At 43.6% G+C, this 25742-nt stretch overlaps 1 protein-coding gene across 2 annotated transcripts in view; it reads left to right on the top strand.

Annotated features, from left to right (window-relative positions):
• The window catches only part of slco4a1 (solute carrier organic anion transporter family, member 4A1), a 221014-nt gene that overhangs the window by 89729 nt on the left and 105543 nt on the right, over window positions 1–25742 (top strand). Inside the window, exon 1 of one of the 2 annotated variants that reach the window (XM_079677698.1) lies at window positions 23899–25105. The exons of the other annotated variant lie outside the window; for it this stretch is intronic. The gene's annotated coding sequence lies outside the window, so the exon portion shown is untranslated. Of the gene's footprint in view, window positions 1–23898; window positions 25106–25742 lie in introns of those variants that run through there. 2 annotated transcript variants of the gene reach the window in all.

Genomic DNA, 25742 nt, shown 5'->3' on the forward strand with positions numbered 1-25742 from the left:
CCCCTCTCCTGCAGGGGCGTGGAAAGCTGCAGCTCACAGAATCAGCCCCCTGCAAAGACAGGGCTGGAAAGAGTAAATGGAGCGAAATGAGGCATGGCTAAAATGCAGGATCTGTTTGATATTTTGAAAAAAAAACTATATTTATATACTTTATATAGGTATGGCCCCACAATATATTGTTCAAATATAGCATGATAGGTCAAATTTAAATTGACTTAGCAAAACAACATGAGGTCCCCAAAGAGTAAGGTTCTGTCCCGCATCACACCAACATCAGATAGAAAAACCTGCAATAAAAATAAAGATGAACATAAATTAAAATAATAATAATGGTAAATGAATAAAGGTAATTGATTGCCAATGATTACTAACTTGTGATAGGCCAATGACTAAAAATCCTACTAACTCCTTTGTGACAAACAATGTTTTTTTTAATAGAGCCTAAATATTACTGGATGTGGTGCACTTTTGCTAAATGTTTAGACGAATTGCTTGTGTTACCGCCCTTACATGCTAAACTGTTATTGCACTTGATGGCACCTTTTAAAAAGGGACAAGCTTTTCTTTCTTTCATTGTACATGTATAATGACATTACATGATTACATTCTATTCTATAGCCAAAAGCAATAAATGATTTCTCACTTTTGGCAAAGAGCATTGTCGACCTCAAGACGGGTAACTTGATTTAACCACACCTTGGAGCGCTTAGTTCTCTCTCCGCCATCTCCTCCGTGTGTGTGTGTGTGTGTGTGTGTGTGTGTGTGTGTGTGTGTGTGTGTGTGTGTGTGTGTGTGTGCGTGTGCGTGTGTTGCATGCATGTAGCAGCCGCATGTGTATAAACTGCCCCGCCCCTTCGCACACAGACGGGGGAGAGATAGATCTCTCGTCTGGATTGGAAAGATCGAAAATACATCATAGACGCATTTAGTCTTATTGCATATTATAAACGGTGTTGGCGAAACTAAGACTGCAATATAATGTTTAAGTAGCAATAAAACGTGTATTTTTTTTAATATCTCAAGTACCTATAAACAGACCGTCCTGCTAGAGAGGTGGTACTTTCCTGGGGAGAAAAGGTTTGTGGGTGTCTCGGCTACACTAATAATTTCTGATTGGCTGGACGAATTGTAAACTACGCCGCGTAAAACTCTGAAAAGTTTTGTAAAGCCGCCATTTTATATGCTAGCATTAATAGCATTATTAAAGTACTCCGGTATGAAAGCGCCTATAAAACCAAGATATGAACGTTAGCCGCGGTAACATTAACCCCTTGACGCCAGAGAGTAACGTTACCAAATGCACCCTCACCAATGTGATTTCACATGTATAGTTGTGTCCTAATATTAACACAGTGATAAGAATAAGTAAAACAAAATGAGAGGTTGCGTGGCATGGTAACAGCATGGTAACAGCATGGTAACAGCATGGTAACAGCATGGTAACATTACGCTCGTGCCTCGCCCCCCTCCTTTGCAGGGGGGCGTGCTCAGCTGCAGCTAATTTTCCACAGAATCAGCTCTTAGAGCAAATAGAGCGAAATGAGGCATGGCTAAAATGCATGATCTGTTTGGTATTTTGAAAAAAATTCTTCACAGACATGTTTGTCCTACGATATATTATTCAAATATAGCATGATAGGTCCACTTTAAACATTACTACACAACTAAGCTAGGTTAACAGTAGGCTAACAGTTAGCTAGCTGCTGTAGGCCTATGTTAACGGTTGCTAATGTAAATCTATCAAAACACACAGTCGATAGCGTTAATGTTAGCTATTAAGCTACCTGTTTAAGTATGATATAATACACCCAAGGCTATAAATTAGCTACTTACTTAAAACGAAGAGCCGTGGAGAACGTTCACCTCACGACAGTGGAGCTACGCAGGCAGTCCTGTCTTTCCGAATTGAAAATGGAGGGAAAAGTGGAGGGCTGCTTGTGTATGCACATGCGCAGACAGGACAGTATATGTGGTAATTAAATTGTACATATTTTTTTCGAATTACTTTTAAATGAACTTGTTTTAAACAGTGACAATATATGTTAAGATTAATTAAAAAAAGATAAGAAGGATGCAATAACACATTCAAATCTATTAAAAAAGGCTAGATTAAAACATGTAACAGCTAAAAGGGGTCAGAATCAGTTTTTTCAGTGTTTCTAAGAATATAAACAAATACGTTTAAAACTAACAAAAGTACAACATAGTAAAAAGCAATATTTATAAAGTAATTGATCATATAAAAGTATTGAAGGAGCCGATACTAAATGTACGAAACAATGCAAATATTGCACATTAGTGTATATTGCTCATCTCAATGGAATCTATCATGTGTTGACCTACCTCGCCAGCTTTACTCTTCTTTTAACTACCGATGCCTATTGCAGAACAACCAGCAGGGTTCAAAACCAGCTGAAATAAATGTAAAAAAATATTAGGGACCGTGTGTTTATGAATGGGGGGAGGGGGGGGGGGCTTGGGTTAGGCCTTTGATTGAGTGAAGGGAGCGATGCTGCTGCTGATGAACACTGCAAGTCTTTCGCCCCACCATCAATTCGTTGCTCGGAACACTGCCAAGGCCAATGGTGCATTTACATGCTCCTCAAATGTATTCCCATGTGGAGTCGTCCATCCATTATTTTTTTAGCTGGTTACATTTACCCTGTGGTTGTCTTGGGCTTTTGAGAAATTAGGTCTATTAAAAGCAGGTAAAAACAGAAATAGTGAATTTCTTTTTTTCCCCGGTTCTTATCTAGACAAGTGAATGGTAGCGCATTACTTATGTCTAGGAGTTTGAACACATTTTGTGGAACAGAAACAGGAAGTTCTTGTTTGGTTGTATAACCTAAGATGTGTGAGAATAAGATATATGACTGATGTCTCCCCCCAAAAGAATATTTGTGATGTCCCTTAGACTGGTTTTGAGCCTAAGATCATCCAGCAAACCATTATTATGTATTGAAATGTATGCAATGATGCATTGATCCCTTCCACCACCCGTCATTCACTGACAAGGTATAGAAGCATTATTTTCAATAAGAGGGAAACAGTAACACTTCTGTCATTTTCATCAGATGAAAAAGTGAGTGATACTCACCTGAATTTCTGACCTTATCATCAAATGGAGCTGACAGAGCCACATAAACCAGGGTTTCTAATTGCACTGTATGTACATTCCAGTCCATATTCAATGTACTCAGTGTTTTCCCTCTGTGATCATTGTGACACCAAGAGGGTGCAGAAGGTGACACTTCCCTCCTGCACCCTCTTACCCTCCATGATTCCTTAACAGCAGATGTGCTTAGGCTAAGGCGGTGTTTACACGAGAACGAAACGGGTTGTATCTGCTACTTTTCTCTCGCGTTCGTTCACACGAAGCCGTAACGGAACCGCGGAAAACGGACCCCGCGGAAAACGGACCCCGCAAACGATAACGGGTCCCAAGGTGGATAGATCTACAAACGGAACGCTCTGGGGGGCCAAACGGCTCTGTGTGTATGCCCTATACGATCATTTCCTGATAATGATGAAGCCATAGCCCCACCTCTGCTGCTCACTGCTGTAGCGTGGTCAGTAGCTACTGCTAGTGCTACTGCTACTGACCATGCTATAGATGTTAGTGCAAAATCTACAGCTCGACCATGCTACAGATGTTAGTGCAAAATCTACAGCTCCTCTACCACAACCATCAGCAACAAGTGGACAAGGAGAATTACATGAACTACATGTTGCTAAATCTACCGCAGGGCATAAACAGAAGGGCAACCATGGCAACCATGCTCGGGGGTCGTCTTCGCTGCTTTTGGTGTATTTTGTGGCAGAAGTACAGCGCCACTTACAGGCCCGGCATGTGTACTACAGTTTCCACTGGTCTTGTGTGAATAGACACGTTAAATGAGCCAAATGCGTGTGAACGGAAGACTTTTTTGAGAACGAATTTGGTCCGTTTGCGTTTGCGCTCCCGTGTAAATGGAGTCTAAGTGAAGCTTCAGGCAGAGCAGACAGTTTCCAGGTCTCATCTCACATGCGCATGGAGGTCACTTCTTGTCCCTTTTAGACTATGCTAGCATGTATGTAGTGGAAGTTGGCTGGATTTCTACGTCATTCCTTCCAGTTGGTTTCACCGCCAACAGGACACATGTGCTGGCATGTCTGAGAGAAGTAGGGCGAGGGGACGATGCTCATCTTAATGTCTGTCTGGACTCACACAGCATGGAACTAGGGAGACCCTCAACTAAATATTTGTTTGGTCGACCAGTAGTCGTCACTGTAGGCGATTAATCGACTAGTTTTTTCACGTTTATGATATATTATGATTATTATGATTATTAATATTACTTTCTGATTTTCTCACAAAATGGTTTCAGTTCCAGGGCTGAGAAAGAGCTTTATTAGTAACATCACGTCTTGTTAAATGTAAGTAAATATAACAAACCAATAAATAATTCACATCAAATGGAAAAACTTGAAAATATGCTTAATGAGCCCTGATCAATTAAAAGTTTCATAAATGTTTATCTTCGGTCAGAATTATAATATATTATTGGTACAATAGTATATATTTATACAAGGCTGCTGCCTGATTGCTGCTCCTTTCCTCCGATTATGATAAAGGAACACATGTTGTCGGGATAATTAAGCTCTTTGTTTCTAATGAAGCCGGTTTTCGATGCCTTTACTCTTTTCCTCCGGAGTATGCATGTCACCTTCTTGGGGTCGTCCTTACACGCTCAAAATGACCCCCCCCCCCCCCCACCCCCTTTCAATTTCCTAATCAACACATTTAAGAACCAGGCACAGCTCCTGAATGATGTTTTAGGGTTTTCAGGCTGAAGTTTTTTCTGCAACAAATAAACTAATACAAAACTGCTCGACTAAAGCTTTTTTAGCCACTTAACATTTGGAACACTTTTGGAAAAAATGTACATTTCTGTGCGTTGTCTTACTCTATCCGACATAATGCATGTGAAACCAAACGTTTTAATCAAAGATCATAATTAAAACAAAGAAATATAAATAGGTGGACGGTTTTCATTGGGGCCCTCTATTAATTAATCTATTATTACACTCAGAAATGAAATGATCTGTTGGTCAATGGATAGGTTGATTGACAGAAAATGATCTGCTCATTTTTTTTTTAATGATTAGTCGTTTGTCTGTTCTCAAGCAAAATGCCAAATATGTTCTTGTTACAGCTTTTCAAATGTAAGGATTTGGTGATTTTAACTGTTCTATATCATTTCAAACTGAACATGTCTTTGTATGTTAAAACAAAATTCAAATTCAAAGGAGCTTTATTGGCATGACCATATCAAAAGCATAGAGTTGCCAAAGCATGTTGTGAAAGGTGTTACAACAACAAAGTAAAACAAATTCAATAATACAAATTCTAAGACTCACCTTGAAGAGAAAATGTGATGGACATTTCCATTCACATTTTTCCTGTACACTCTTTTTTGAAAACAAGTTTAAATTGGGTGTGTATTTGTTGAGCATCTACAGTTGAGCATCAATCTTGTCTTTTTTTGGTGGAATCATTGAAGCAGTAGGACACAGAATGAACAGTTAAGCAGACCATTGAGATGCTTCCTCTCCAAAGAGGTGAGGAGTAAATGAGCAGCGCTGTCTGCTGCCGGGGGGCGAGTTGATGTTCTCTAATCTGCAGCCAAGCAGAAGACCTCTATTGGGTCATTACCTACTTTGTCCCCATGAATTCCCCACAGTGACACTGGGGCCAGAGGGTTGGATTACTCTACTGGGAGAACTGGAAGTGCATAGAACTACAGACACTTACATGGGTGCTAGTATACTGACCTTTGATCGCCCATTTGTCTTTAAATGTATTATAGAACTTTGAGGGTATTTCCATGGGAACAAAAAAAAGATCTCTGTCTGTAATACCTGTGCAATATGTATACTTTCACTTACGGTTATACATGCTACACCTTTTAAATACTGTTACTGGTACTTTTTGTTGTCCACCTAATCTTTTTTTTGTAAATTAGAATTTGTGCAATTTCTATTTGTGTCTTTTATATTTTATGCATGCCTCTTAATTCATATTTGTGGGACAAATAAAAGGTATTCTGATTCTGATTCTGTTCAACGTCATCAACAACATTTTAATCAAGGAGTTGTGTTGTGCCATGGTAATGATTTTAGAGTATCTGATTTGATAGATGTCAAATATTGTAATATTCTAAGAAAAGGACTCAGCAAAGTGTACAGGCCCCTTTTTATGCCTGCAGACAACTTTTGTAATGAGCATCCACCAACCCAGTACTGTTTTTGATCAGAATCACTGTTTTTGCTGCATTGGCTCTGACAATCAACCCCATCTACCTACAAGCAGAGGTGGGAGAAGTGCTCAGATCTTGTACTTGAGTAAAAGTAGAAGTACTCAGATCTTGTACTTGAGTAAAAGTAGAAGTACCAGAGTGTAGGAATATTCTGTTACACTTAAAAGACCTGTATTCAAAATGTTCCTCAAGAAAAAGTATAAAAGTATGATCATCAAAATATAGTGAAAGTAGCTACAGTAAAAGTAGTCGTTGTGCAGATTGGTCCATTTCAGAATAATATATATGATATGTTTTATAATGATTGATCATCAAAGTGTTCTCAAAGCTGGTAAAGGTGCAGCTAGTTTGAATGACTTTGTATACTGCAGGGTAGCTTGTGGATTTACTCCAGGTGGAACTAAAGTCTGATTTAACATTTGATTAGATTTCACATCATTCATCCACATCTGTAACTGAAGGTATTAAATACATGAAGTGTAGGAAAAGTACACCATTTGCCTCTGAATTGTAGTGGAGTAAAAGTACAGAGTAGCATAACATGAAAATACTCAAGTTAAGTATAAGTACCTTAACATTGTTCTTAACTACAGTACTTGTTGAATAAAAGGAAAAGGATTTGGAGACATAATAATGTCAAGTATTGTGATTGGGCGGACAGCTAGAGAGGTGCTGTTATTGGACGTTAGTGCTAGACATGGATCGCTATTAACAAATTAACAATCACCATGTTAGGGGTTCATAGTTGTACTTGGTACCAGAACACCCTAGGTAAAAGATCATGTATCTAATCATAGTTGTTTCATGAGATCTGCTGCCTCATGGAGGTGCAAAGCTGACAACCAATCACTACCTGTTGTGCAGGGGCGGCGCCAGGCAATAGCTTGGAGTTGCTACAGCAACACCAACATTTGGCCGAGCAACTGCTAAGCAATCCCAAGAAATGTATGTTTTTTATATATATATATATATATATATATATGTATATATATGTGAAATTCAGAATTTGAAAAATGATTGATTCGAAAATGATATGCTACAGTACAGTACAAGTACCTTTGGGTGTTTCATTCATGCTCGGCTCTGTGTGTCTGGCACGAGGGCACGAGTGAGTGAGCGAGCGAGAGAGAGAGCATCGGTACCGGAGATTGTTAGCATTGTCGTGGATATTTTAACCTCGTCAATACTGTAAAGATGTACAATGAGAGTAATCAATAATAAACTGGTGAAAGCAAACAGAGTTGTCTAAGTAGTTCTTTATACAAGCTTGTAGGTACGGTCATGCAAAGTACAGAGTCGTTTGCAGGAGTGGACACAGGGGCAAATGTGTGTGTGTGTTTGATAGAGGACTGTTGCTGTGCAGAGAAGAAAAGAGATAAGACTTTCTCCTGACTGTTATCTTACAATGCTCTCATAGGGAGAGCCGCATTCTCCAGGTACGACCTTGGAAGGAAGCTACCGTGTGATACAACAGGTCGAGTTGACCAAACAGTTTCTCAGCATAATATCATCATTTGGTTTTACCATATAAAGTAATATAAGAAGTTGCCACTATAGCATCTGGTTAGCTAGCTGCGCTAACGAATATTAGAAGCTGTTTCTACAACAACGTGAAGGGAAAGTCCTCTCCTGTCAGATAACGTCGGCTCAGTGAGGTAAAGGACTCTCTCAGTGTTTAGATCGTTCACTTTAGTCTAAGTTATCTCGGTGGGTCTCAAACTGTTTGATCACCATTTATGTAAACAAGTATTTCCAAGGCACACCTTTATATGATCATTATAGTTATACAAAAATAAGAGAATGATTGTAAAGTGATTAGTAAAATATCCATGAAGAAAAAGTACATCTGTTTACAGTTCTGTTTCATATGGGTGTTGAGAGATGTATCCATAGATCTCTTCATGTTGCTCTCCAAGTGCACCAGATTGATGCATATAACTTCAATATTTAAAAACAAATTTTCCCGTCGGAGCATGCCCCCGGACCCCCCTAGAGGTCCACCCCCCACTTGTAAAAAAAATAGCACTTTACCCCTGCTTACACCTATATGCCCTGAGCTCATTATTGAGCCTTCATTGTAACAGTCGCGGGTACTGTGTATTTAGGTGTGGGGACTGTTGCAGTAGAAAATTCAACTGTAGCACCCGGTACATTCATGGGAAAACCTACATGTTTGAGCACCCTCTATGAAACGTCAAGCTACCCCACAGCACCCCCAAAAGAAAATCTCTGGCGCCGCCCATGCTGTTGTGTATTGTCATATCACCATTCCCCCAAAGGGCATTTCTTTGGTGGCCCCAGATCTGGTAACTATTATCATTAATGTCTTCAGTACTCAAACATTGTAAACAAATAAAACTGAATTAAATGATCACATATCTAGTTTTACAGGCAGACAATATTGTCTTACTATGAAGAAGTATGAGAAAAGATTTATCTGGCAGATATAAAGGCTGCTTAAATATTCTGGTCAACGGATACTGGTAGCTTACAACATGTGCTCAACAAGGACAAATGCACAAGACTGCTGGAGTTTAATTTACAGTCTGATGGCTTTTTCTAATTTAAGGTTCAAAGAGGTGGTTCCTGGCAGAACATCAGTGCTAGGTTCAAGCAGGGATACTTGTTCTCAATGACTCCCTGAATCTCAGCTCCACTCCAGTCTCACAATTTCTCATCTACTACTATATTGTTTTCCTCCAATTAAAACAGATTTTACTACATTGTAGTGACATTTCACTGATGCTTTATTTATTATTGACAGTTGCAGACTTAGTCTTATTATGCAGTTTCTCAGATGTTAAAGAACCAGAAAAGAGGCGTCCCCTTGATGTTTCAAAAGGCTTTGTTTAGGCTTTTTTTTGGAAGGACTCCCCAGCTCAAAGCAAATAAGTCTCTGCTATGAAGATGAAGGACCCGGTAGGTAGGGCAGAGCCGCTTGCTTATTAATATTACTACTCTGCTCTGATCTCACTTTGAAAACCGAAATGAAAAGAGTAAGATAAAAAATGTGATAGGAATACAATTTGAAAAAATAAGCCAGTGAGAACCTTTCAAATTGTTCTTAGCAGTAAGGGACATAAAAACAAACAGTGGAACCGGAGGGTATTATCTCACCATAGTGCATTGTTATCAGAGCGCCCCGGTTTCAACTTTATAGACACTCCCACCTCTCACTCATAATCACCTGATCCACTCACTCTCCCCTTCCCCGTGTTTCATGTTATAAACTCTCAACCCCGTACCTCACCAAGGCGTCACATCAAACCTCAGACCACGGAGGACAGGAAGAAAGGTCCAACTACATTTGTCCGTCCATCAATCCTTAATTGGATTTTAGCCCTGGCTTCCCTCCCAAAGCCTATAATTTGTACTTATCACACGCGATTGGCTGAGTAGACAACAGCTCAGAGCAGCATGGTTGGATAGTTCTATTCATTTTCTGTTGTTCAGCAAACAGCTTTGCTTGTGAGGACCCTCTGGTATTCTGTGCTCAGTGCGGATCGTGCAGAATAATGAGCTTGGTAGCTTGCCACCAGCCCTTTTAGAAGCTGCGTTTTAGTTTCAGTGCTAAAAATTGTAGTCGAAGAAATGCCTGCAGTGAGCATTTTTGTATGTGCACATTCATTGTCAGCACTAAATAGTAGCTGTCCTAACGGGGGACCTGTGTTTTCTCAAAGTTTTAGGAGCACAAATATAACGCCATAGTTTTTGTTCACTTCCTAACATAGCCGCGGGAAGTCATTTTGCTCTTGGGTGCTGCCACAAGTGGAGAGGGGGGGCGCTTAAACAAAAACAAAAAAAGGCGGTGCCGGGCCGGGCCCGGCTGTCAGCGATACGAGCCGCATAAATTGTTTGTTAAAGGCATGACACAGCTTGCAATAACATATTTGTTCATGTACTGGTAAATGTTGAGATGTTGTGCTGTTTTGATTCCATAACATGTTTTCTTTCAGGCTTTTGGAAGGAAAACGTACAAAATACACATTTAAGTGTTTATTTTACTATAGTTTGTCTATTTGCGTCGGTATATTTCTCCTAAATTCATCAAAAGTGAGCATTCTAACATAATATAAAGTACCGCGACCGCTGTTTGAACCATGTCATCAGAGATATCGTCGGAAAGCTCCGTCTCTCCTGCCCAATCTCATCGGATCCAAATATGGTCATTTCCTTTGTATCAGCAACCAATTGTGAAAGTACAAAAGGGTCTTAAACCAAGAAACAAAATCTCATTGGCTGGTGTCAACTTCTGACAACGTGATTCGTTCAGATGCGTCACGTGGTGTGCTAAAACACTTCCTGGTTAGCTTTCCGCTAGAAATTTAAATGGCAAAATAGCAAAAGAACGGCGAAAATAACGTTCACAGAGAAGACGACAACAAATGTCACTTGAACGTAACAAGATTATACAAAAAACAAATGACCCCGAACATGAAATACCTTCACGGAGTGCGTCGAGGCGCAAGCTGTCATCCAAAGAATAGGAGGGTTTAGCTAGCGCCACACAGCAATCTTTAAAGCTCGTTTTCTCCAAATGAGTTTTTTCTCTTACTCTTTTGAGTCCGAGATTTCCACTTCAGTAGCACGTACATACACCACACCTTCCAGTTATATTCCTATCAATATTATGAAGGCTTTTACAGAAGGGTTTGTTCATATATCATTCATAGCCTGAATTATATAACATTTTATACCTAAAAACATGGCGAAAATTGATATTTTAGGGCTGTTGACAGTATTTTCTGATTTATGGAGTGATAAAAAGAGATATCCAAAATCCCTTCTGTAGAAGCCTTAGAAGCTAATATGACTACAAAATGAAACAAAAATGTTCAACCTGGCTTTATCCAAAGTTCAGATTTCGGTTCCTGAAATGTGTTAACATACAGTGGGGCAAAAAAGTATTTAGTCAGCCACCAATTGTGCAAGTTCTCCCACTTAAAAATATGAGAGAGGCCTGTAATTGTCATCCTAGGTATACCTCAACTATGAGAGACAAAATGAGAAAAGAAAATCCAGAAAATCACATCAATGATTTTTAAAGACTTTATTTGCAAATTATGGTGGAAAATAAGTATTTGGTCAATAACAAAAGTTAATCTCGATACTTTGTTATATACCCTTTGTTGGCAATGACAGAGGTCAAACGTTTTCTGTAAGTCTTCACAAGGTTTTCACACACTGTTGCTGGTATTTTGGCCCATTCCTCCATGCAGATCTCCTCTAGAGCAGTGATGTTTTGGGGCTGTCGCTGGGCAACACAGACTTTCAACTCCCTCCAAAGATTTTCTATGGGGTTGAGATCTGGACAAAATACTTATTTTCCACCATAATTTGCAAATAAATTCTTTAAAAATCAGACAATGTGATTTTCTGGATTTTCTTTTCTCATTTTGTCTCTCATGATTGAGGTATACCTACGATGAAAATTACAGGCCTCTCTCATCTTTTTAAGTGGGAAAACTTGCACAATTGGTGGCTGACTAAATACTTTTTTGCCCCACTGTATGTGCATATTTAATGAGATAATGGCTCATTTGCATATTTAGACATGCTATTTCAGAAAACTTGTAATACAAGAAACAATTTCCTTATTTTAAGTAATTAACTGGAGAAATTTCTAGCTGATATCTTTAAGTTAAAAAAAAACTACCCTATTCACCTGGGGTGTGTCACCTTGATATACAGAGAGACATACTTTATTGTCATTTCAACAAGACACAGAGTGTACTATTAAAACAACATTTTGTTGTACTGGCTTACAGGAACAGGACAATATAAAAACTTGCTAAAATTGTACATATAAATAAATAATAGTGACATGGTGCTGATAAAATTAAAGATAAAGTGTGCGTTTAAAATATAAAGACTTACTATACATATAAATAAAATAGACATACACACACAGCGTAATGTAATTTTTATGTTACTGGTCTACTTGCTGTTCAGGAGTCTGATGGCATGGGGGAAAAAGCTATTACAGAATCTGACTGTTCTGCTCTTAATGCTGCGGAATCTCTTGCCGGAGGGCAGCAGGGAGAACTATAGGTTACTTGCGTAACCCCAGTTCTCAGAGTAACATGAAGTGAGATGTCTCGCTATGGGATGCGCCTCATCCGTGGAGCAAACAGAAGCATCAATCTCATTACGCCAATCCTGATTGGCAGGTGATCTCGACGTCAGCGTCAGGGAATCCACCCCCTATAAGTAGCTTGCGCTAAGCCGCATGCGTCATTCAAAATAAGCACCTCTTCTCGCTTCACCATAGCAAGGAGGGCCGTCTGGTGAGACATCTCACTTCATGTTACTCTGAGAACTGGGGTTACGCAAGTAACCTATAGTTCTCATTCATAACACTTCGTTCAATGTCTCACTATGGGATATTGTAACTCCCGTATTGCCAGACGAGCTTATCTCGAAAATCACCAAACCAACCAGAACTGAACAGGTAGAGCTCTGACTCAGCAGGGTGCCCAGCACTGCTCTGGCCACACTGGGAGCAGAGACGTCTAGCCTGTAAAAGCGGACAAAAGTGAGCGGTGAGGACCAGCTCGCCGCTGCACAAATGTCTTGGATGGAGACACCCTTGAACAAAGCCCAGGATGTAGCCAGACCACGAGTCGAATGAGCACGCAAACCCGAAGGTGCCTGTAGACCCTGACTCGTGTAATTCAAAGCAATGGCCTCCACAATCTAGTGAGAGAGCCGTTGCTTAGTAACAGGCTTGCCCTTCTGAGGGTTAGCCCAGGACACAAAGAGTTGGTCATTACGACGAAACTCTTTTGATCCATCCATATAAGTGCGTAAAGCACGGACTGGACATAGCAAACTCGGCTGCTGTTCCCCGGAGGGACACAGCGGCGAAGGAAATGCCTCAATGTCAATTGGGGTACCTGAACCAACCACCTTAGGATAAAGGCAGGGTTGGGCCTCAGCAACACTCTAGTTTTCCCTGGGGTGAACTAAGTGCATGAACCATGTACAGATAGCGCATGAATGTTACTGACACGCTTGGCGGATGTCAGGGCCAGTAACCGCACTGTCTTCAGTGACAAGTGCTTCATGACAGCGTCTTCCAGAGGTTCAAATGGGGTACGAGCGAGCCCATCTAAAACCACTGTCAAGTCCCATAAGGTCAGCAGTGACCTGGAAACCTTGTGTTTTCAATTAAGTCCTGTCGAAATGATAAAATCACTCCGCCAGGGCATTGAAAAAGAGGTGTGTCCTTCCTAAGACATCATTCCTCAAACACCCTCCACTTTCAGTCATAAAGAGACCTAGTGGAGGAAGCTTTCGCATTCTGAATAGTGTTCATCACCATCTGCAGGAGACCCACTGTATTCAGATTGAACCACTCACGGGCCAGGTCCACAGGACGAGACACTCCGGGTGTGGGTGAGAAATCGTCCCCCCCGCCTCAGACAGAATGTCCCTGCATAGGGGGAGCTGTTACGGCTGACCGCACAGCAACTGATAAATCTCCGCCAGCCAGTACATTGCAGGCCAGTGCGGAACTATCAGGATCAATACATGGTGCTGTTCCCTTACTCCGGCCAGAGTTGGGGCTATCAGAGCCAGGGGTGGGAAAGCGCACAGGGGGAACGGAGGCCAAACGTGCACGAGCACGCCCAAGCCAAACGGTGCGTTTAGATCGCGCATTGAAAAGAACAGCTGACAATGAGCATTTTCTCTTTGATGCAAATAGATCTATTGCGGCTCGGCCGCAACACACCCACAGCTGACTCACAACCATTGGATGTGAAGTCTAGTCTGCACATGGTGATACACCTCTGGACAGCAAGTCTGCCCCGAGGTTTGTCACTTCTGGTGCGTGCATCGCTCTCAGGGAGAGGAGGCGACCGCAGCTCCACAGGATCAGTTTGCGTGCCAGCATGTTAACTGGAGAGAAAGCAAAACCTCCTTGGTGGTTTGCATACGATATTGTGTTTGTATTGTCCATCCTCACGAGGACACGGCGTCCTCTGAGAAAAGGCAGAAGACGTTTTTGGGGTGAGGGACACCGCTAAAAGCTTCAGGTAATTTACGTGCGACCGTTGGAGGTCTCTGCTCCAGAAAACCCCCTCACAGGCCGACCTTGGTAAATACCTCTCCAGCCCGTCAGACATGCGTCCGTGGTGACCGCCCTCTGCGAAAGACAGTACCCATAGGCACGCCCTGTACTAGTTAAGAGTCGGGTGCGGCCGGTGGCGCAGTGCCATTCACGCATCTCATAGTGACCGTTACTCTCCGCTCGCCATGACGCGCGGGGTTTAGTCTGAGGGCAGCTTTCCAGTGCTGAAACCCCCTCAGGGAAAGTACAGTCTGGGCTGGGGACAACATGCTCTTTTCTGTGTTCATTATGAAACTCAGGTCGAGCAGGTGTATCACAAGGACGTTTGTCCGTGTAATAACCCCCTGTTTTGACTGTGCGAGAAGCAACCAGTCGTAAAGGTAGGTTGCCAGGCGAATACCTTGTTGTCTTAACGGGGTTATAGCGGCTTCCGTACATCGTACAAACCCTCTTGGACTGAGAACAGACCGAAGGGAAGTACTCCGTACACATAACAGACACCCTGAGATGCGAACCACAGATATTCCCTGTGTGGGTAATATGCTGGAATGTGGAAATACGCATCTTCCAGGTCGACTGACGTGAGCCAGACGTTTTGTCGCACGAGACGCAGCAGAGATGTGTGAATGAGCATTCTGAATTTGTATCTTTTTTAGATACGCCTTCAGAGCCCTCTAATCTAGTATTGGCCGAATTCCGCTCCCTTCCCGTTTGGGAACGAGGAAATACTTGTTATAAAAGCCGCTCTAACTCCGCTCGGCGGGTATTATAGACATAGCCTTGTTTTCTAGGAGCGAGAGAATTTCTCTCTCCAGAATATGGGCTGACTCTCCCCGGGCCTGTGAATACAGAATGCCCGAGAAGCGAGGGGGGGGGGGGGACATTGTGAGCATCTTCCACAAATGTCTCCCTAAAGCCAGCGGAGATGTCACGTCTCCTACCCTCAGAGCCTCCATTTGTTGTGTCATGGGGCCCTCTAGTGTCTGAACACGGTGGTACCCCATTTCGACAATCCCCACCGACACTGCGCATGCGCATGACGGTGGTGTTATTATAACCCCAGCCGGCACTGCACCTGTACGTGACGGTGGTGGCTTCGCCTGCGCGTGACGATGGTGGCTTCACAACCCCAGTCGTCACTGCGCATGCGCGTGGCGGAGGTGCCTTCACAGACCCGTCCAATGTCCGCCTTTTGAGAGAGGCCGTAGCTGCTCTCAAAAGGGAACAATCGGTGGACTGTTTATTGGTTTTATTGTTTTTTTCTTTCATTTTTTTTAGCTGCGCCCTCGGCCTGAGCCTGGATGCGTCAGCGGAAATGTTTCATACAGAAAAAAACACAACAATATGTGACAGACATGTATTTTGTGCACTTGAGGATGGCGTTGAGGCATCTCTCGGGACAACGGGACACATCTGGAGCTGGGGAACGCAGCTCTGTCACAGAAGGGAGAAGAGGAGGCTGTCAGGTTGCCCGCTTCTTTCTTCCCGTCAGGTGGCTGAGGATCTGGGTCGGCTGCGCCTGCACGGCTGCTGCCGTAACCGGAGTTCTGCTCGGCCAGCTCGCCCTCGTCTCCAGCCTGGGCTAGGGACTCAGGGTGGGCTGTGGCCTCTGCTGCCTTGGTATGTCGAACCGGGCAGGGTGTGAGGCATCTCGGGCGAAGGACTGTCGTGAAACCGTTGCAGGTAGCAGCTGGACCCTTCGAGGGAGACAGAGGTGGAGGGCCTCGTCTTCCCTCCTTTTCGACTCGCGTCTCCGCTGCATTGAGACTAGAGCGGAGCCGAAAATACCCTCGGGAACGATAGGCATGTCCAATACATCCTCCTTTTCCCGGTCTGGGAGGTTGGTCAGGTCGAGCCACCTGGCTCTCTCCTGCACCACCATTATGCCCATTATTTTGCCCGTGGCCTTGACCGCGCAGCGCTGCACCCGAAGGCAAATGTCCGTGATCGCTGCGATCTCGTCCCATATGGCCGGCCCAGATTCGCTCGACAGATCCCCGCAGAGCTCTGACTGGTAGGCAGTTAGCAGTGAGGAAATGTTGATGGCTCTGGCGGACAGCGCTGCGGCCTTGTAGGCCCGATCAGCCAACGCGGACTGCAATCGGTCTGCCTTCATCGGTAGCGTGGGGTTCCTGCTCGGTGTCGGAGCCAGCCTCGGTTGGAGGTGAGCTGCCACCAGCGGTTCCATGGGCGGTATGCGGAGCAGGCCGAGCCTCTCGATACCGTCACAGTCCAGGGAGGAGGCACCCTGGATTGGGGCCTTATTGCTGAAGGGACGGTCTCTCCAGGAGACCGACACCTCGTCCAGCATCTCCAGGAAGAATGGAAGGAGTTGCCTCTTTCTCCTCGCTGCTTGGGGCACAGTTTTCCCCTCGTAGCGGGACCTAGAGGTCTCCTTGGCCATCTCAGGCCATGGAATGTCTAGCCTGGACACAGCACGTCGACACACGGCCTGCAGGTCCATACCCAGACAGGGCGAAGCTGGTGTGCTATCGCTCCTGGCATTGCAGCGTGAGCTGATGACGTGAAGATGTCCTCTTCCTGCACATCTGAGTCAGAGAGTAGGAACTCAGAGGAATCCTCTTCGTTCTCCACGCATTCTGACTCCAGGACATCATCCGCGAGCGCGGCCATGGTGAGGTCCAGCTGGGAGCCCCAGCTTGGTGTAGCGTGGGGCCCCAATCTCACGTCTCTAGCCGCTACCGAGTTCCAGCCTAACACAGGGCGGGACTCTGGTTTCGCAGCTGCCGCTGTAGATGAGCCCCAGACCGACACAGTGCAGGGTTCAATCTTAGCGGTGGGCGCCCTCGTGTCCTGATAGCCATCCGGCGCATCAGTGTACATAAGGGGGTCCATTCTCGACAAGCTAGCTTGGCGTGTTAGCCGTCGGCGGAGGCTCTTTCGGGTGAAGCGGGAGCAATGTCCGCAGGAGCTGGGGTTGTCAATAGCCTCCTGGGCGTGTTCCAGCCCGAGACAGGACGAGCAGACCTGGTGTGTGTCTGTGCCTGAAATTTTCAACCCGCAGTCGCAGAGCCGAGCAACCGAGGTCCTGACTCCTCTGGTGTGAGGGAGAGAGGCGTCCATCTTGCCCGCCGTGGTGACGGCGTGGAGAGGGCCCGCTCTCAACAGGAAAGTTGCCGAGGAAAAAATATTCCAACCCGTCCTTAATCCGGAGAAAAGGGTGTAGATGGTGTAGATTTATTTCCAAAGAGTATTAACTGGTATGTTAATAGTCGTTTAATCCCTTTCTTCTCTGGTGTGAGAAGAGAAGAAAAAAGTCCTCGCCGTCATGGTGTCGATAGCGAGGGAGACAAGCGAGCAACGTGGTGTGCTGCTAGCTTGAAGTCAAGACCTTACGTTTCGATTTCCGGAGAAAAGAAAAAAGGTGAGGTCGAATGTGGTACTAACTGGTGTGTTAGTACCGACAGTCTTCTTGCAGAAGGATATATAAAAGTAGCCGGCAAGCGCCCGTCGACCGAAGTTAGCTTGGTTCCGTCTGTGGACTGTGTGAGCTAGCCCGGCTACCGATATAGAGATGTGCTCTGAAGCGAGAAGAGGTGTTTGAATGACACATGCGGCGTAGCGCAAGCTACTTATAGGGGGTGGATTCCCTGACGCTTACGTCAAGATTACCTGCCAATCAGGATTGGCGTAACGAGATTGATGCTTCTGTTTGCTCCGCGGATGAGGCGCATCCCATAGTGAGACATCGAACGGAGTGTTATGAATGAGAACAGAGCATGGTGAGGATGAGTGGGGTCTTTAAAAATGTTCTGGGCTTTTGTCAGGGAGCGTTTCTGAGCGGTGTCTCTGATGGGAGTGAGAGAAACTCCGATGATCTTCTCTGCTGTCCTAATCACTCTCTGCAGAGACTTCCAGTCTTTGGCGTTGCAGCCTCTCGACCAGATGGAGATGCCGCTGGTCAGCACGCTCTCTATGGTTCCTCTGTAGAACGTGGTGAGGATGGGAGGGGGGAGCTGTATTCTTCTCAACCTGCGCAGGAAGTGTAGGCTCTGCTGTGCCTTCTTAAATAGTGATGTAGTGTGAGTGGATCAGGTCAGACTGCTTGTGATATGCACCCCCAGGAACTTGGTGCTGTCTGTAGTCTTCACTGCTGTGCCGTTGATGTGGAGTGGTGGGTGACAGTGCTTTTTTTTCCTGAAGTCGACAATGATCTCTTTTGCTTTATCGACATTCAGGATCAGGTTGTTGGTGCTACACTAGTCTGTTAGATGTTTCACCTCCGACCTGCAGGCCTGTTCGTCCCTGATGAGTCCCACCACTGTTGTATCGTCCGCGTACTTTATGATGTGGTTGGTACTGAACCTGGAGCAGCAGTCGTGGGTCATCAGGGTGAAAAGCAGTGGACTCAGAACGCAGCCCTGCGTGGAGCCGGTGTTTAAGGTGATGGTGCTGGAGGTGTTAACTGTTAGGCTTAATAAACCATTATAGACCTACATCACTTAGCAACAGCTGCACATGCCCACATGCTAAGGGTCTTACAAACCTACATAACATTACAAATAGTGAGACAAAAATATTATTTACAATATTAATAAAACTATGAATTCAATGTTAACTGATTGACAAGGTAAAACACTGCACAGCAACACCTTGTGTTGGGGCTTCACAAAACTCCAAATGTAGCCTTCCTCTCTGGGGTGGCACCAGAGGTCGCGTTAACCGAATATTTTCCGACTGATTTTTTTTAACAATGTCGGAAAAATCTGAAAGCAGTCCGTCATTTTGACAGATTAGAACAAACTCGGAACAGCGCCAAAGTTTACCCGCAGCGAGGCTCCGGTGTTAAGCATGCCTGCCAAAAAGGAAATTATACCGTTTCCAAAACCAAGTTTGCCGTACAAATCATTGAAATGTCTCTGAGTTTTGGCTTTACGCTGTGCGCACTCCCGCGAGGTGCAGTGGGCATGCATAACACAGCGCTAACAGTTCACAAGCGTGCGCCCCGCCCCCCCCCCCCCCCGTTGACAGTTCACGACTGTGCTCTCCCCCCCCGACACCCCCGTTGAAAGTTCTCTTTCTCTCTCCCCCCCCCCCCAGAGTGTAAAGGCCTACGGGTAATACTGAATTTTGACGGAAATATTACGATCCTGTCCGTCAAAATGACGGGCAGTGAAAAAGTCTAGCGCAACCTCTGGGTGGCACTAATGAAGACCCTCATTAGCAGATACATCCACATTGTCCAAAATGTTACTATGAACATGCATCAAAGTCAGATGTGTCAGTCTCTTCTGTGTCATATTACTCTAGTTGTAGAGGTGGTGGTCCACTCTTTTTATTGGGTTGTTTTTTGGAGAAAAAAATCAAAAATCCTTTTTTGCGCCATTCTAGAAAGTCGCTGTCACTCTGCAGTGTCGCGTCAATTATGTCACTATCCCACGACCTACGACCTAGATGACTCGGATTTTATTTATTTGGAAAATAAATTCAAGCCACCTGACTGATACAAATATATACTATGACTATTATATGCTACTGTATACAGCTACTTTTATTTTAAGTACAATCATAACTATTTTATGTAGTTTAATCATTTTTATTTAGGTGGTCACTCAGTTTTTCAAATGTACACCACTCGCCAACAAGGGGTGCTGCAGCACCCCCAGCACCCCTACTTCCCGCGGCTATGCCTCCTCATTGTGTTTCCTCTCCGCAATCCTGTGGCCCTCGTCCAGCTGCGTAGCAATGTTCACTCTGCCTAGCGTGGCCAGCTTCATAGCATTGTCCATGTGTTCTCTGGTGTTCTCATGCTTCCTCACAGACAGCCTGGTGCTTCATATCCCTCACTCCAGTTGTTGTCCATGCTGCATCTCTCCCCGTTGTTTTAAAAACAAAGCAAGGAAAGCTAAATAAGGCATTAGCATGACTGCATCCAGCTAGCCAGCTAGCCTTTCTCACTATCCTGCTGTTTGATGACAATATCAGGTTGATCTGGGCCCAGGGGCCTCATTTATAAAGGGATATACGCTCAAAAAGATGGCGTACGGCAGTTTCTATGCAATGTTTGCGATTTATAAAATACTAACTTGACGGAAAAACGTGCGGTCCTCCACGCAAACTCTAACCCATGCGTACGCACTCAGCACAAAAACGGGAGAGACGAGAAACTGCGACACCGTTGGCAGAAGGAAGAATGGAGAGAAATATGTGGAAATAATACCATAAATAAAATGTTACCTCTCATTTATCATATATGAAGAATTCATTTTCAAACGTTGATTAAAGCCAATCTTAAAATGATTTAACAAACGCCTGTTTGAGACTCCTCAGTGCACACAAAAACATAACTGGGAGAAATAAATAAATACGGATATGTTATTTAAAACCACCTCGAATATGTTGTGTTAATGTTATGAAATGTTTTCTCATAAATGATGCGGTAAGCAGGAGGACAAAATTACGTCTAAACTGACGCCGTTTTGCATGTCTATAGGTTGTAGATACGAGCATGGTTTTTTATATGTTTAATACATGTTTAATCGTGTTTTATGCCGTTTGCCAAGACTTGATAAGTCACTCGTAAAACACAGGAGGTGTGGAAACTAAGAGCACCATATGTGGTAAATTGTACAGCTAATATAACACAACACATTAGTTATATTTCCTTTAACTGGTGGATATAGAGTTGCTGCGGGGGGGGTTGAGATGCACAGGCTGCAGTGGAGACGCTGCACACAGCTGATCGACAGCTGGGACACAAACCGCCAAATACAAAAACATAATTCAGATCCAGTCGTCATGACTCCACTCCGGAGGGATTCCCCGATCATTTCTTACAGTTTCTCATCAAGGTGGGGTCTCCTGTCCCCGGTACAAACACACTGCCTGAGGAAGGCTATATCTTTTTTGTCATTAACCTTTTTCGGACCACTTATTTATTTATTTTGGTGGCGATCCGACCTCCATGCTGCTACTCTGGTTCAAACTGCATCCACCAAACAATATGATTTATCTCGACCTCCCCAAAATAACCAAAATCTGACACGGTGTGAGATGTTTTTTTTAGCTGTGCTGTCGTCATTTCCTGCGATCTTCTCCTTGCAGTCATTCAAAATGAATCAATGAAAGGGTGTTTCTTTGACTATTTATAGGCAAACATGGGCGTTACGTGAAGCCCGCAAAAGCTGCACCGCATTTCGAGTCGGTTGTGATTGATAAATGGAAACAGGCGTAGGAAGTGCCATACGCACTTTCCTCGCCGGTACGCAATGTTTGGTGAATCGGAAAGTGGCGGAAAATGTATGGACCTATTTTTCGGGTTTCTACTACGTAAGCAACCATCCCACGTCAATCCTGCGCACGGCGTTATACATGAGGCCCCAGGTCTTTCACCTGAAGTTTGTCCGCCAAACTTCTTCTCTCAAACGTGTCTTGGATGAGAGATTTCACCGAGTTAGGATTGAGTCTTGCTCACGCTCGCCATTGTCTTTGTTGTTAAAATGGCACCCGCAGAGACCGGTCCTGGTTATATCAGTTGCTTACTTGGGGCGATACAAGAATCGCCCCTCTGGAAGAAGTTTTGAGGATGCTGATTGGCTACATTTTATGACACTCGTTCATATCTTGAATCAACAATTGGCTAACCTGCTACAGAGACCCACCTCTATGGGGCGATTTCTCCATCGCCCCAGCACAGTATTCAGGTCAACTTGGGGTCCCAAGCAACATTGTGAGATGAGGCCCCCCCCCCCCCCCCCAACCGACAGGAGTGAAGACATTTTTTTTGGAAACAAAGTAGGCTACTTTGCAAATATAATTCCTGTTTATTATTATTATCAACACAATTACTTTTTTAAACAGTGAGATAAATGTGCATGTCTGTCGTTCAGTATGCGTTTACAGGTGAATACGTCTGCATTTCCTGCCAAATACTAGCCTCAAAAAGAATAAAATATAATTAATGCAAATAAACTACTTCTACTAATAATAATAATCATAATCAATTCAATAATATAAATACTACATTATTTTATTATAATATAGTTGTAATATAGTCAAGACAAAAAAAAAAAAAAATGACATGCTCAAAAACTGATATTTCTTAAATCTGTATTCAAATGTAGTTCCCTCCGTCAGCAATGTATCAACAACTACACACACATGTCTATCAGTATTTCTCTGTGTTGTGGTTGACACGATGATGACTGTTAGTAGTTAAGGGGAGAGGCTGAGCATCACCATGAAATGTGAAAATGTACATAAAAATGAATAAAAGGGGAAAAAATGCTCCATGTTTTTTAGGCTGTAAACTTTAACTGTTATGTAAGCCAACTAGACAGACAGTTTATCACTCTTCCTCCTGTAAATTAGCAGATAAAAGGCATAACATACTTGAATGAATGTTAAATAAAGAATGCCGGAAATAACTGCATCTCCGTTAGCCTATATGCTATGCAGAGACTGCCTTCTTCATGTCGTGAATTGCAGCTGATGTTTTAATATGGCAATTGGCAATTTGACAACATTCGCAAGTTGTACATCTGACTCATACAATAACCCACCTTCGAGTGATGCTCTAGTCTAGTTTCTTCATGTTTTTTTGTATTTTTCGCTCTTGCTTGTGCCGGACTGAAACTGTCTTTTCACCCACATCTCTTCACCTGTAGTAGTGGCCGTATCAAAGCCGTGATTGGTCAGATGTCGATTCATTGCAACGGTGTCGGGTTACGGGTTACAGACGTGCTCCCCTTGTCACCTCTCATTCTCACTCTCGCGTGTCAGCGGGTGGTGCGCGGAGAACTGCGCACAGCAGCTGAGGCCCTCTGGGCGGGGCCCCCTGCGCAAGGCGGGGCCCCATGCAGCCTGCGTGATTGGCCTGTAGGGAGGGTACAGTACTTCAGTCACACTCATACAGTGTATAGGAAAAGCAATTTAAATAAAGTTTAAATAAAAAATAAAATAGGAAAGCATTTCCTTGTGTGTGTGGTTTAGGGAGGGCGGTGCCCTATCGCCCTCTATGTGCTAGCTGCCACTGATAAGAAGGTGGATGACTGAGAGGCTGATAACTACAGCTCAGTGAGGTAAAGGACTCTCTCAGTGTTTAGATAGTTAACTTAACTAGTTATCTCAGTGGGTCTCAAACGGTTTGTTCACCATTTATGTAAACACATATTTCCAAGGCACAGCTGTTATATAATTTGTATTATAGTTATAAAAAATAACAGAATAAATAAAACAGGTATGAAATCATTCTAATTCATACTATAGGACAGTAAAACCAAAATACAATTTGAAAGGGGAGTGATTAGTCAATTATGCATGAATAAAAAGAAAATATGTTAACTAGGTGAAATAAGAAAAGATAAACTTAAAAAACTTGTTGAGAGCTAAAACTAGTCTTTACTTCTGCGTCACAGAGGAGCAGAGGGAGAGGAGGGAGAGGAAGGAGAGGAAGGAGAGGAAGGAGAGGAAGGAGAGGACGGAGGAGAGGGGAGAGAGGAGGGAACATATTCTTACGATTTTATGATTATTGAAATGTATACAGTTCTGTTTCATGGGTGTTTCCATAGATGTAGTCTCTTTATTTTTAAGTGCACCAGATTGTTGCATTTAACTCCAAAATTGTATATAAAATCATGCCCCCGGAACCCCTAGAAGATTTGAGGTCCACCCCCACTTGAAACATGTTCACATGGATAGGTTAACACACTTTTTGAATAGTAACCTATGTGTTTCTGTTTGGGTAGTAGAACCACCAGCACAGAGGGACTGGAGGGTACAGGGCAGACAGTCCACAGCAGGACACAGTATTAATGTTAGGGAGATTTAAACTATAGGGCTATCACTAGGGATGCACCGATCGATCAGCCGCCGATCATTATCGGCCGATATTCATTCATAGTTTGATCGGTGCTCTCTATAAAGGCCGATCAGAAGAGCCGATCAGAGGACGCAAAATACATGAGGCTTTTCTCTGTGCGTGGCAAAAGAAGCTCGCCAATATTGCTTCAACGGTCTGGAAGTTTTTCAAGGTGTCCGAAAAAGACAATAAAATAGCTATATGCAACGTGTGTGAAGCAGAAAGAGAGAGAGATCAGGATCAGCTGCTGCTGACGGAGAACACGCAGCTCTGCACGATCACCTGCAGCTCCACCTGCTGTGACGGACCGGTGAGCGGAGCAAAACACACACTTAAAGTCAGACCTAACACACTTAGCTTTTGTATCTACCTCTGGAACTAGCTAAACTAGTTATAAATATGTTTATTATTTACTGTTGTGTCCAACACACTCTCACTCCATAATCGTCCAGGAGCGACGTTTGGTCAGGGTCCCGTGGCGTGCAGTTGTGACGCTCCTAGGCTCCTTCAGCTTCATAAAGGGACGCAAATAGCTTTCAACTGATTGCAATGTATTCCCATCTGCGGCGGGATTTGACGCTCATGGAAACACGGCATTCGTTTGTGTCGGCTGCCCTTAAAGGCAATGTCCATTCCCATTGGATAACGGAGAATTGTACACCCGGAAGTAAGTATTCCCCTTACTGTCGATTGATTTTAGAGTGATATCTGAACAACTCATCGATTAAAAAACACCAGATTGTCCTTGTTAATTACACAACATTGATTGATTTAAATTGTGTGCAATGCTTTTGTATTTTTCCCCTTCGATTCGGAGAAACAAATATTTTTTCGGAGTAAAGGATGGCAGAAGACACGACACTACCCAGAATCCCCAAGGCTCTGTATACCAATGCCGATCTATGCTGACAAGTAAGTGAAGAGAAGACAATATAAAGGTATTGGCGAAATGTCCCAGCAGTTTAGGACAATGAAGGTTCTAATCAAATCAATTACAGCCATTACGTCTAACTCCTAATGACAGGAAGGCAGAAAGTGCATTATACAAATAATAATACTCATAATAATAGCAGACATTTTTTAACAATGACCACAATATCATTATTTGAATAAACCAAATATGAACAATTGAGGAAAATGAGGAAGAACCGATGATTCAAATGTTGTAGTACAAGTAGTAATGTAGTTAGTGCATACATTACTATTGCAACAAATGTGTTAATTTTCTTCATTATTAGTCTATTTTTTTTTTGGACGAATGCTCCGGGCCAGTGGTTACAATGGTGGGGCCAGTGATAATATAATGCCAGTGGCATTTTACCCTTAATGTCTACCTCTGCGGTAAGTCACGAGCACCGCGGTGGGCCGGCGGTACCGAAGTGGGTCGGTCGAGAGTCCCGGGCTGATTTGTAGTCCCAGTCCGCCCCTGATTCACACTAAATAGTGACGATACAAAGAAGCTGGTAGTGGCCTGGCTGACTTATTGTCCCAGTCAGGCCCTGCTTTGAGACATCCAAAAAGTTTTCTCTTTAAAAATAATGTTTTCTAA

This window comes from Notothenia rossii (genome assembly GCF_949606895.1).
Source record: "Notothenia rossii genome assembly, chromosome: 4".
Taxonomy (NCBI): domain Eukaryota; kingdom Metazoa; phylum Chordata; class Actinopteri; order Perciformes; family Nototheniidae; genus Notothenia; species Notothenia rossii.